We start from the raw sequence: 13875 nt of genomic DNA, 5'->3' as shown, positions 1-13875 counted from the left end.
AGTTCTATTACAGGCGTCTTTTTATGCTGAAGGACAGGCAAATGCAACTCATGACACATGAAAAATTAGGGTGGGGTGAGAAAAAGGGCAAAAAAATAAAAAAAATAAAAGAAACAAAAGCAAATGCAAAAACCCAATAAACAAAAAAAAACGTCATTAACAAACCTTTCAGCTGTGTAGGCCCGGCATGGACCATTTCTCTGCCTCATAATGAACTAAATCAATTTGATGCATGAAACATGAATTCCTACAGCAAACACCCATGACTAATCATAAGCAGAAATTAGTCGTCTCCCCTCCATTGCCTCTCATCTTCCTTTAGACTTTTAATCATTTCTAAACTTGAAGAACATGTCTCTCTTCTTAATCCATTTAATGAAAGAAAATTGAAAAGTGCCAGAGAGGGTAATTGAATTTAGGGCAGTGTATTGCCATATGCTGTCATAATTGCCTTCTTTTATAAAGTCTCTGCTGTAATCCTGCTGTCACTGCCTGGGTGGATGAGTGGATTAAAACTACTGAATCTCCTCTATTGAAGCAACCCCTCGTCTCCAACCACCTACTGTACCCTCAATTAAGACGTGTCTCTCTCTCTGCCTCTCAGGCTCAAGGAGAGAGGAAAAAGCACTGGATCAAGCTTTCTTATTATATGTTGTTCTTGTCAACAAGAAATTATGCAGATGGGAGATATTTTTTCTCCTTCTGCACAGAACATATTGAAGATGTGAATGAGCGCAAAACACACGCAGCTTTATTTTTAGCAGAAATGGATGCACACATTTCCTCAGAACATTTACAAGATTAAATAAATTCCTTTAATTCATCTAATTCAATTTCCTGCCACCCCACTGATATGACTGCTGCACAGATCATACATTAGTAGGCATCTGGTACTTGCAAGGTCCTTTCTCTGGAGCAGCTTTCTTCACTCTGTGATTAAACTACATGAGCACTAAAATAACAATCAGCAGCTGAAGAGTTTGTGAAGTTTGTTTGTTCCAAAATGAGATTTCCACCCACTTGATATTTAACAGCATCTGACAAAATGATAGTCAACATGAAAATACAACTCATTCTGGAATATAGTGATGATACTGGTAATACCAGAGCATTTAAACAAGACAAAAATATAATAATAGGGTGCAATTGCTCTTATGTAAAACTATTTTGGACTGAAATCAGGTAACAATTGTTCTTCAAAATGAATATGGCTTTGTTTTTTTCAGGAATCAAATTATTTTGAGCAATTCATGCTGGAATAGATGCATTACTAAACAGAGACAAAAAATGTGTACACATACACAATAAAGTGCATAATATAAATGATAAAAATGTGTGTCACTGAGATGCCCATGCTTAATTTGTTAGTCTATATTTTATCCAAAATGAACACATTCACCATTAAATAAGTGTCATTTCATTTAAACCTTTAATTCTGAAATGGTAGGTATGAACCCCGATGCAGGACTGATGCTGTATGACGGAGTGTACTGTGGAGTTTTGCCATCCTTGTCTTATCTGCCTCTGGTTGGCATCAGGGACAGCACCAGTCAACCCACGAGTGTTCTACCTGTCAAAACAGATTTAGAGGCTTCTAAAATAAGTCTCATATTATAAACAGTAGCGTGACCTTGGCTCACCTTCTTCCACCCTACCCTAACAGCCACTCAGCCAAGTTTCACTTCCCAGTTCCTTTAACTTTTGTTACAGGATTTGGCCATACTGATTCTATTCACTCCCAGATATGTCATGCTGGACATAAATTAGTTTTGGCCCAGTGGATTAATGCTGAAGTATTTTGTCATTGCAGATCAAATAAAGTAGAGTCAATATTTTTTCCACATGACTGCATCTTGGGGGTTGCTAGCATTTCCAGAGTGCAGAATCAACATCCTACAATTAAAATCCAATATCATTCAAGTTCTTAAGTTGTTGATGCAATGATCAATTGAGATTGATCTTAGCATCAAGGTTGATGCAAATATCAATTTGTTTGGATAGAGAACTGCTAATAAGCAATATTCTGTACCAAAACATAATATCTTTAAACTAGTACTTTTCACAAGGTTTCAGTGTTCCCCATATTTGTTTCTTATAATGATGGAACAGACTCATAAAGAAAAGAACATAAGTGCATCTACAGTGCTGCAGTGCTCAACTATATAAATGAATATTCAATCATTCTGAACAGGCTGATTAAAGGCCAGTATCATCAGTCTAATTGTAAAGCTCTCCATCTGAAATGTTTCTCAATTCTTTCGGTTTATTTTTCCATCTAACTGAAACTAATGATTTAACAGAAGTAAGAGTGGGTCCAAGACTAAGAGGCAGAGATTTCTTTTGGGACTCTGCTGGAATTGCCAAGTTACATTATCTGATCATGGGTCTGGCCACTCAATGCCAGAAAATCCTCCCTCAGGTGCTCTCACATGGTTTTATAGTTTCAGAAGTTATGATGAAGTGTTGCAATTTCTTTTTTTTTTTTTTTTGTAGGCCTACACACTTTTCCACAAACTGCCTCCTCTATTTCTTCTTCATCCCATATTTCCCAGAATGCCTTTTGACAATCCTTTGAGAACAGGTATGATCTTGTTGCCTTCAGCTGTGTTTTCTTCTCTTACTGTAACTGGATGTACCGTTTCTTGAGCCTCCATTGCAATGTTGCATTATTGAAGCTACTGCCAATGGAGAAATAAATATCTGTCCTTTAATGACAGATTTATGAGATGAGTCTGGACAGACCTTGCTCAGACTCTGTGGGGTCGACACAAAACCTGCAGGTAGTATCTCAGTGAGATTTCACACCATCAGTGAGAATTCGATAAACCAAGGAAATAAATCCACAAATGCAAAGAACCTTGAAAATAACTGATTATCACAATATTTGGGGTGGTCTGTCCTTTAAGTGTTGATAAAGAAGATGAAAATGGAGGAAACTACACAGCAACTCCCAACATGCACAGTGAATGAGGTGTATTTCAAACTGCAAATGTAGCTGCAAACAGCCAAGATTTGTAATTCCTGTTGACGCTCGTTCTTTGTTTGGGGTGACTCCCCCACTGGACGCTCTGCTTTCCTGATGAAATTGCTGATGGCAGGAGTGAAGAGAGACCCACCACACATTCAATTATACATCATCTACTCACTATCTGTCATCTTCACTTTCTCATTCTGACAGAAATGATTCATTTTCCCTGTGTGTGCAAAGAACTTCGTACAGTTCTCGATTGCTCACTTCATTCATCTTACTTTATACTGTATTTTATCTCAGTCTGACAATGTTGTAGTAGACAGAAGGACGCTCTGGAAAGTTGCGCATATAAATTCTATGAGTATATATCTTAGATGAGGAGAAAAATTGGTTACACCATGCAACACATTTGCAGCATCAATCATACAGTATACTGAACATCCTTTAAAGCATTTACAACAAATTGCTGAGGGCATTAGCTAAAGAATAAAATTGGATACTACACCTTTAAAGGTTTTTACTGTTCTAGTTTCTTTAGGAGATTTGGCACCATCAAGAGATTTGTCACACATTGAGGACCTGTGAAAACCACCCTTTAATCCCAAGAGCCAGGGAGTAAAGCATGGAAAATACTGGAGGGAGGGAGCGAGAGAGATGTTGTGCTGTGACACACACACACACACACACACACACAGAGACACTAACACTCTCCTACATGCTCACAGAGACAGAAACACACACTGCAGGAGAGCTGACTATGGCAGTAAACTAGCACAGCTATCTACCTCTCCACAGTGTTCCCACATGGCCTTTACTCTGGCAGAGGGAGAGCGGGTGCTTAGCAACATCTCATCTGCATGGTTTGCCAAATCAACAGGGTCAGGATCCCTTTAGGCTTGGAGAACTCCACTGTGCGGTGCACAGCCAAAGGAGTGGCCTCAGAGATGGATGGAATGGTACGGATATGGGCTGACTCTCTTCTTGGCAAACATCGCTTCTTAAGTTTCTTAATCTCAGTCTTTAGCCTTCAGGATGTATTATTTTTAAAACAGGAAAAAGGCTGCCAATGTGAAGTGATCTGTACATCTGTTCCTGCCTTGATACAAGTGCCCAGATCAAGTGTCATTTTAATTCAAACTGATACTTGAATTAAAACAAAGATTTGAAACAAAATGGCATGTTTTAGAAGCAGGTTGACTTATTAATCTAAATCGTAGAATGTTTTATTTGTTTTAAGAAAATAAGTGACTGGTTAAGAGGTGTTTTCCCCTGGCTAGTTAACTTCTTCTTAATCATCTTTTTGGCAGTGGTGGAATGTAACTAAGTACATTTACTCAAGTACTCAACTTTATACTTCTACTCCATTACAATTATTTGACAGCTTTAGTTATTTTACAAATTAAGATTTTTGCATACAAAGCATACTAAGAGCATCTAAAATTGGATTTTTTGTAATAAATTAAACTACACAACTGTATATACAAGTACAGCTGAAACAATTGGTTGATTAATCAATTAGCTGATTGACAGAAAATTAATTGGCAACTATTTTGATAATCGTTTAAGTAATTTTTCATGCAAAACCATATCACAGTTCCAGCTTCACAAGTGTGAGGATTTGCTGCTTTTCCTTTTATTTATTTTAATAATTATGATTCTTATTTTTATTTTGATCATTCTGATTTACTATTGGTTGGACAAAACAAGCATTGTGAAAATGTCACTTTGGGCTCTGGTAATCAATTGATTAATTGAGAAAATAACCAGCAGATTAATGCATAATGAAAATAATATTTTGTTGCAGTCCTATACAAAATGACCCCCACCTCAACCAACTAAAACAGTAAAAGCTTGCTTTTATTTTAATGCATGAGTAATAATAATCTAATGATATAATATAATATATAATTATACAAAATACAGTCACAGGGACCATTTTTCTGCAGTGAGTACTTTTATTTTGAATACTTTAAGTACATTTTCCTGATTTTACTTACATACTTTTACTTAAGTAACATTTTCTGCTTTTATCTAAGTAAAGGATCTGAATACTTCCTCCACCATTGCTTTTAGGGTATAAACAGAGCACAGTCAGTACCACCCAAAGTCACAGATGAAATCCCCAAATCAAGACTGAATGGGAGACACTGGAAACAAATTATAGTTTTTATGGGCTGTCATCATCACATTTACACAACACAAACTTTGTCATCACCTCAAGAATGTCATTTCGAATAAGTGTTTTCATAATGTTAAATGAATCCTACAACACTACATTCAAATGAAAGCATGTACACTGTGTTTTATTTCAGTTGGGCTATATGGCATGATGCTGAACTGTAAACCACAAAATGCTGCAGATTTAATTTCACTTTTTGGCAGTGAGTTAATGTCCAGTAGTTATACAGTATGTGATTTGACATGGATCTGACTGAATACTCCATCCATGCTCATCACAGCTCATCTGCGTCTGATGCAGTCCAGATATAAAGATGAGTCAGTATACACTTACAAACACTCTGACTCAATGGATGTTTTTTTTTTAAACCAATGAGATTTTTTTCCTTCGTTGTGGAGCTGTCAGATCCTCCGCCCCCTCCCATCCTTTCACTACACCCACAACTTGATCCTGGCCAACTGCTTTCTGAGTCCCACATGGTGCAAATTGAATCAAACGCCAGCTACTGTAAGATACACACAAAACCTCCTGGTTTTATCACTGCGTACAAGTTTGATTATCTCTGTGAGTGCAAATGTGCTATTTCCCTTGTAACAACATGGAAAAGAACATTAGGAGAAAGGCCTGGCTGTTATTATCACTTTTCAGAAACATTACTGTTTGTCTCCATGTGGAAATAAAGACTTATTTCGCTGGTTAATCAGTTCTGTTTTATTTCTAAACCCCAGAATGATCTTTGTACTTAAAACACAAGCTGCAGAAAGGAAGAGTAAATCTGTCAGATATGGTTGCCCTAAAAATCCAAACAACTGATTCATCTACTGTCCATTTTTATAATAGTTGATTGCTTATATTTTAAACCTAAGGAAGCCAAAGCTCAGGGCTTCACAGGCAAAATCGTTAAATAAATAAATGTTCCATTACAATCCATCTCCCATGGGCATTGCAATCATTTCACACAATCACATTCCTGTATATCCAGTCATTGATAGACCCAGATGTTTTTTTAACCTGCTGCTGGAAGTTTTAACTATGAATGCAAAAACATACATTCTGGTTGTCATGAAATGATTTGTAAAGAAGAGAATGGTTTTACTTGTTTCTTCTTCATCGTGACTCAAGTACTGTGTGCCCACACACAAGACTGATATCACTATGTGCCTGAAAAATAAAAAGCATGAAGGGACTTATAACGGTAATCTTCCACTGCTTCATCAGCTGTGCCCGTGATAGTTTTGGCATATACTGACTTCTTCACGATAAAAGCCATACTATATGAGACAGTTGATTTGGATCAATGATCCAAGTCCATAGAGATGTCATTCATAGCCGAGAAAGGCTTCCAGCATAAAAGAAACATGTCCACGCTACACCAGCAAATACAAAACAAAGTTAAAGGGAACTGATTATGCTTTCCCTTATTTTCTGTCATATATAATGTTACAATTTTGGATGCTCATATTAAACATGGCCAAAGTTTAAAATAATGAGGCAAATTTATTTAAAAGTAATCCCTGTGAGGAAAAAGCTCAGGCTTCAGACTGCTCTGAATACTAGGTTTCCAATGTTTTTTTCTACTTTTGTGCCAAGCTGGATGTCCTTATACGGTCATCTGCTCATGATCCGCTCCAGTCACAGCACGCCCAAAGTACAGGCAGTAGGTGATTTGAGGGGGGGCAAGGGGGGATGCCACCCCCCATGTTAGCAAAATGAAAAAATCCATCACCCTTGAAAAAAGGGACAGTTCACCCCAAGAAATAAATTTGAAAAATTCAACAGCAATGTCTCTTTCCAGAAATCATGACCCGGTTACTCAAGATAATCTGCAGACCTTGTTGTGAGCAGTTTCATGTAGGAAATATCAGTAGAAAGAAAATAGTTCCTACATGAAACTGCGCACAACAAATCTGTGGATTATTGTGGGCCTCTAAACCAGAGAAAAGCTGCATCGGTTAAAATAGAAATGCTCCATCAAAACTGAATAATTCTCAACAATTTATCTATATTCGCTATGGCAGACAGGGGGAAAGAGAAAGTGCAGCAGCAACATGACAGAGGCCGGGTCAGAAATGAACAGAGCTTAGACCAGTGACTGCTAACTACTGCTAACTGCAGCTACTGTTAGCTAGTTAGCTGTGCAGTTAGCGGTCCTATTACTTAGCTGACTCTGCCTGGACTGGGAGCTCAGAACCCGGGCCTGAAAACCTCCTCCTGGCGGTCCAAAGCTCCTAGTGCTGTAAACACCAACACTCCCCTGAAATTTTCTTGTCTCATTTGTGGTCTGATAAACAGTAATTTCATCCAATTCAGTGCCCCATATCGCTATCGCTATTTTCCAAGCCTAGTTACTATACCTGTCATATGCCGTTGAGCAAGAAAATGAGACAGTGCAGACGGTGCTCATCCATGGATATATAATAAAACCTGGATACTGTGCCGCCACTCAGTCTTTTCTACCAATTTTGCCCAGTGGCCACATGCGATATTGTTGCAAAAAATTCCCCTGTGGCCCAAAAAGCATTTTCTCCATAGACCACCATTACAAAAGAGATGTCTGTAAAACTGTTGACAGGACACCTCAAACTGCAAACAAGGTCAATTATGACTCTTTCTATTATGAACTTTTTATCCATAGAGGTTTTATATTTGTAAAACTTTCCTCGAGCCAAGAAAAGCGATTAAAAAATTTGCGATGTCATCACAATGTATTCTATGGATTGAACGGGAACTTGCTGGTGGGACCAGCGGGAAAAACACTAATGCGCATATTCAGTGGGACGCATACCCCGGAAGTAAACCCGGAAGCTAGAAACTTCTTTGGCGTATGCGCCAGGTGAGCAATTCTTATTGGACTGAATAGGCGCAATCTCTGGGTCCAGTATCCAGGTCTTATTATACATCCATGTGTTCATCTCACAAGCACTGGGTGCTTCCCCTCGGCAGGCTAAGTTGGCTAATCAAAAGAAAGTGGCCGTTTAGGGAAGGGGCCTTAAAGAGACAGGAGCTAAAATGGCTTGTTTCAGACTGAGGGGCTGCATAAAGGGCCAGTATAAGATAAATAAGGATTTAAAACAAAACTGTGAATCTCTACTGGAGTCCCAAAATAAAAATACGGAGCTGTAAATAAGCATAATAGGTCCCCTTTAAAAAAAGGAAAAAAAATAACCAAGTAAAAAACATCTTGATGCTTACATTCAAATCAAGCAATAAATCTGCAAAACAACATAAATATGTATGAGTAACACACTGAACATAATAATTAATTCCAACTATCCTTTAAGTATTTGTTTAAAAATGTATGTACAAAATAGAGAATCTCAAGTATTTGGATGCATGTATATGTATAATATATATATATATATATATATATATATATATATATAACAGAAAAGACTCAAGAAAACACAGGAATTTTTGTCAAAACAACATCTATAAATCTCACATGCAGAAGTGTTTAAGACCCCGTTGTAAAAAGATAAGAACATTTGATACTACTGTCCTCCAATCAAACATGTGAACACTGAAAATTGTAGAGGATAAGTTATCAATTGGGTCTGAACCAACAAAAACATTATAGAAATGGTCCGAGCTTAATTAAGCATCAGCATCATCCCTGTTGTCAGCTCCACAAATTAGAGGTAACATATAAACACAAGAGTAACTCCTGGCTCAGCTGGCTGCATCCAAAATAGCTTTGGATCCACGTTTCCCTGCTCTGTTTAGACTTTGCGCCAAGGATACATCCTGTTTCTTGATGCCTTCCCCAGTACACAGTACAACACACACACAGAGACACCTGCCGAGTCGGTGTTAGTGAGTGGGATGACAGCTCTGCTGCTGTGTTGCTGGCCAGAAGACAAGCTAAGACGTTCAACTTCTCCGGCTCTCTGTGGTGTCTTGCAGGCTTGTACTTATCCAGGCTCCAGGAGTCGCCTTTCTGTCCCTCACCACCCAGCTCTGCTTCGGCTGCCAAAGCCCTGAATGTTTAGTGGGCTTCCTGTTAAATAGCCTTGTCTCCAGGGAGAGCAGTGGACCTAGTTTAGCAGGGAAAACTGCCTCGGCCTGTGCAGTGGATGAGGAGGGGATTGAGGGGGAGAGTAGCAAAGCGACACAAAGCAAGACGGAACTAATTTTTTGACCTGCTGGTATAGGCAGAAATACAAAGTTTTTGTAATTGTATTGCTCAGTACCCAAGAGAAAATTGCAGAAATACGCCCCCAATTTGTCAGTCTGCTGGCATTTAGTCTGTGTTTTGAGCCACGGAGGAAATTACTTTCCAGTAGAAACTGTTTGTAGATCATAATATTGATGCCATCGGAGAGATGAGATGTGATGATTACAGTGAAGCAACTAAATCTACTTCCTCAATTCAACTGACTCCTGTTGCAGATCTGAGTGAAAGCAATACGTGGCTCTATGTTTGTTAGAATGGGCTAAAAATATCTTGTTTTGATACCAAATCAGGGGCATTGGGACTTGTTGCTGATTACCACAAGGACTTCATAGAGTTTATGTTTGAAGATCAATATTGCATCAACAAGAATCCTCTTAATGATTATGAGTTAATCGTCAGACTTCTATAATAAGCTGAAAACCTTGCCGAGCGGTCTTTGCAGACACATTTCAGATTGATGACTCATTGCATCAGTAGCTGGAGGTGTTGGAGTGTACCAGCTCAGTGGGACAGTAGGAGCTCAGTCTGGTCACCAGTAAGATGATCTCTTGTGGACTGCGCATCAGAACGCTATTTTTGTACTCACGCAAAAACTGAATAAAAAACAAATAAAATGTATTTTTCAAGAAAGATGTGAGGTTCATTCATGGACTTCCTAAAAATAACCCCATAGAAGATTCCTTGACACAAGAACTGTATCTGCTTTAAAATACAAAGCACTGACTTACTGTAAGTTATGTAGTAAGTAGCTATGCACTATTAGTGACGATCTTATGTATTTATTCATATTGTTTATTCATATTGTTGTTTTAATTGTTTATTTTACTTTATTGTATTTGTTACACATTTTGCTGCTTTCCTCAGGGAAGTTTCACTGAGAGCAATTCTCCCTTTTGCAGGAATGCATCACACTCACACACACATTTTTTTGATAAGTGCTCTTTATAAATAAAGTTTTATTATTATTATTCACATGTGGAAGCTTCCCAGTGCTGACTCCACTGGAGTAGGAGGGGTTAAGGGCCTTGCTCAAGGGTAACTCCTTTTCCCCAAGATATATCTTGCCAGTCTGGGGATCGAACCAGCAATTCATTTCAGTCAAGTCAATCCACCTGACAAACACCTTATTCTGCTTTAGTCTCCACTCCTCTCCTCTGATTGGTTTTGTGTTACGTATTGTGGTTTCTCTCATTTTCCACAGCATTGTACCCTGTGTACTTTTTCTTACAAAATCCAAAGCTAACATTCAAAGTTGCTGCCTGTTGAAACATTTGCAAATTGACCAAGTTTACATATGAAATAATAAATGTCCAAGTTTGAGGGATAGCTGAGGCTTACATAGAAACTCATTTTGGTAAATACTCATACTCTCTGAGTCAACTGAATTTATGCATTGAATGTCTGCCCACTGTGCTTGCAGATTTCCCATCTAAGGTCTGGCATCATTCAGTGTGGCTGTAATGCGAGATGGAAGTGGAAGTAGTATGCTGTTTATTTCAACCATCTGTGACTGGCCTGAAAATTCCCTTTAATAGTTTTCTCTGCACTGCACAGGAAGAAAATGGCTGCGCTGTGAGTTGATCTGTGTCAAGGCAGTGAAGTCTTCATGATTTTACTTGGAGTATAAGAAGTGGATTTCTTTTGCAAGTGAAAAATTAAAAATCTCTCTGATATTGTCTGTCTTGGAAAAACAATAAATTATGAATCTTGCTGCTGTGCTTGTGGGGTAAATATTTCATCATATGTTTTGTATTGACTAATATGAAACTGAAATAAGTTTTCAAAGATATAAAACAGCAAAGAAACCAAAAAACCAAAATAGATGTTGCAGCCTGTTTGATGTAAATACTGTATATCTCTCCTTTTAGCTCTGGTATAATCTTTGTTTCACTGACTCAATAAATGGGAATTCTGAAAACTTAATTTCCAAAATGTCTTTTCTAGAATCCTTCTATTAAATAACCATCAACTAAGATGTGATTCAGCCTTTGTTGATATATTTTGAAATGCATACACAACAAAAACCATGGAGGAATGTGTTGTCTGCTTTGGTGATGGTCCTGCTGTTTGTTTTGCAAGCTTTTATGCCATTAAACCAAGTGCTCTATGGGGACAGAGAAAGCTGAGTTGAAATTAATTCTGTCAGCCCAAACAGGTTTAACTCCTTACAGGTGGTCAATCATCTGGTCTTTAAATAGCAGCGCAGCAGGGAGTGGTGTCGTGGCTACATGTATTTATGATGAAGCTACCAGTGTGGCCTACTTCTGGGTGACTGCTCAGGAACCAGCCAGGCATTCCTCCTCTCTCACTCTCTCTCTCTCTCTCTCTCTCCATGTATCTTTTATTCACTTTGTTATATCACTCAGTCGCTTGCCCCAGTTCTCTTCTGTAGTGTCAACTCTGTCTGACAGGATAGTGGGACTTTTTGTGAATAGTCTGGCTGACACAGACTACTTCCCACCTTCATGTTACTAATTCTATAAAGTTTATGCTGTGTTTTATTCTTAATAGTGTACTAGTTTGTCAGTTAGTGTGCAAGAAAATTATGTACTATTCTGTTTTGTGCAAGATATGATGCAATGTGTGTGTTGGCAGGTGTCATACTAGGCTGCAACTTTAGAATAACCACAAGTTTCAAAGTCACAAATAGCGTTTTTTGCCTTTTTTTTTTCTTTGAAACACCACATGACACCACGTCACAGATAAGCGCATTAATGGATCCACCCTTTTTGATAAGTCAGAGGATTCTAGGAGGCACATTTGGATTTTAAAATTTGTCCAGTGTGATTATACAAATTTAAAACATGATTAGAATTAGTATTACCATAAATACAGAGTTGGGAGGAAAGAGTTGTTCATAATTTATGCTACACACAGGGCAGGGCTGCTCAAGGGACATCACCAGAGTTGAGGTCTCGTTTGCTGATTTCCCAGTACAAGTGATGCCCAATATTGCTGAAGTGCCTCTGAGTAAGAGCAACAAATTCCTACTGATTCCTATGACGCAAGTGACTGCCACCATGGCTCTGGCTCTGGAAACTACAGTTAGTATTTGCAAAACAGACTAAAATATAATTTCATAATGTAAAGAGAAAAGCAGTAGCATCAAGTCCTCAGAGGTATAACACAGTTTTGCATGAGGCAAGGTTGGTTAAAAATGCACAGATGAAAGCCAAAGGAAAATAAAAGCAGGATACAGACAGAAGGCTGTAATAATAACACTGTTTAGAATGAACTAGACTTTCTGAGATACAGCAAACTTTGTATATTTTATACTTTTTCCCCCACAATATTTGTATTTAAGACAAGCTCTGATTTGGCCCTGCAGCTGGAGCATGTGCATATGGTGTGTTTGTGAGATCACACTATTTCTGCACTGGTTGTCTTGTTTTTGAATGATCACAAACTGAATTCTATAAAATATCTAATGCTTAATGTCCTGTCCCTGTTAAGTCAAGTCGTCTGGTCACTTTTGTCTTATGACCTCAATGAGTGTTTTCATTGTTTTTTTTTTTTTTTATATTTGTGTGAGGATGTAAAGCGTGATGTAGCAAGAAAATATACAGTAAATCAAATTTCCCTGGAAAATTCAATTGAAAATTCATATAATTTTGTAAATAGCTGTTGTTCCATCTGAAATGCTGCTGAAAACACCAACAGTAATACTTGCATATACACGTACATGCATTTATGCACACTGACTGTATGAGAAGTAAACCAGGTAAACAAAACAGCTCTGTCCATGGTGCTGGAAGAAGAAGTCTGGGCATGTCACAATACAAACAGAGGGAGGAGCTGTTGCTCATTTTACAAAGCCCAAGACAAAAATCTCACATAATGTTCCAACTCTGGCAGTTACAGCCGTTAATCAGGGTCTTGAATATAGTATTTTCGTTAAGAGGTTTTAATTTGTAAAAAGGGTTCCAGAATGAAAACTACAAACATGTTGCAGTCCAACTGTAAAACTGGGATCAAAACACACAGTTTGTATCATGGAAACCAAAAATGTGCCCTGCATGTATGTATTCAAACTAAATGTCATGCAAATTGATTCAAGCTGGGGGTCAAATTGCAGCATTGTGAGCGTTTAGCTTATTATAATAATGGCACAAAGATGGATGCAGCTTTCAATTGCTGTGAAAGTCTAAAAGTTAATTTTTAAACAGGGGCATCCAGTTCTTCTCTAACCTTTGACAGCACCACGTTTCCACATTTGCATGTAGTGAGGGGTAATAGTATACATTATATACATTAATATACCAAACCGATGAGTGATGTATATGAATACAGGGCTTTTCTGACAATATGACTGATTTCTGTTCAATTGGTTCTTGAGACTTGTTTTTGAATCTCCCGAAAAGTCTTTAGTAGCCTGTGTGTGTGTGTGTTATAGGAGGGAGCAGCCATGAAGACACCACCCAGCTCTGTAGGGGAAGGGAGGCGGTGCGAGTGTGTGGGGAAGGGAGGGTGAGGAGGGGGGGTGAGATGCTCGTTTCAGCACCGCGGACAACTCCCGGTAAAAGCAGCCAGCAGCAGCCGGTCGGTCCTGTC

This window comes from Siniperca chuatsi, linkage group LG14, assembly GCF_020085105.1.
Source record: "Siniperca chuatsi isolate FFG_IHB_CAS linkage group LG14, ASM2008510v1, whole genome shotgun sequence".
Lineage (NCBI taxonomy): Eukaryota > Metazoa > Chordata > Actinopteri > Centrarchiformes > Sinipercidae > Siniperca > Siniperca chuatsi.
Note: the sequence above shows the minus strand (reverse complement) of the source record.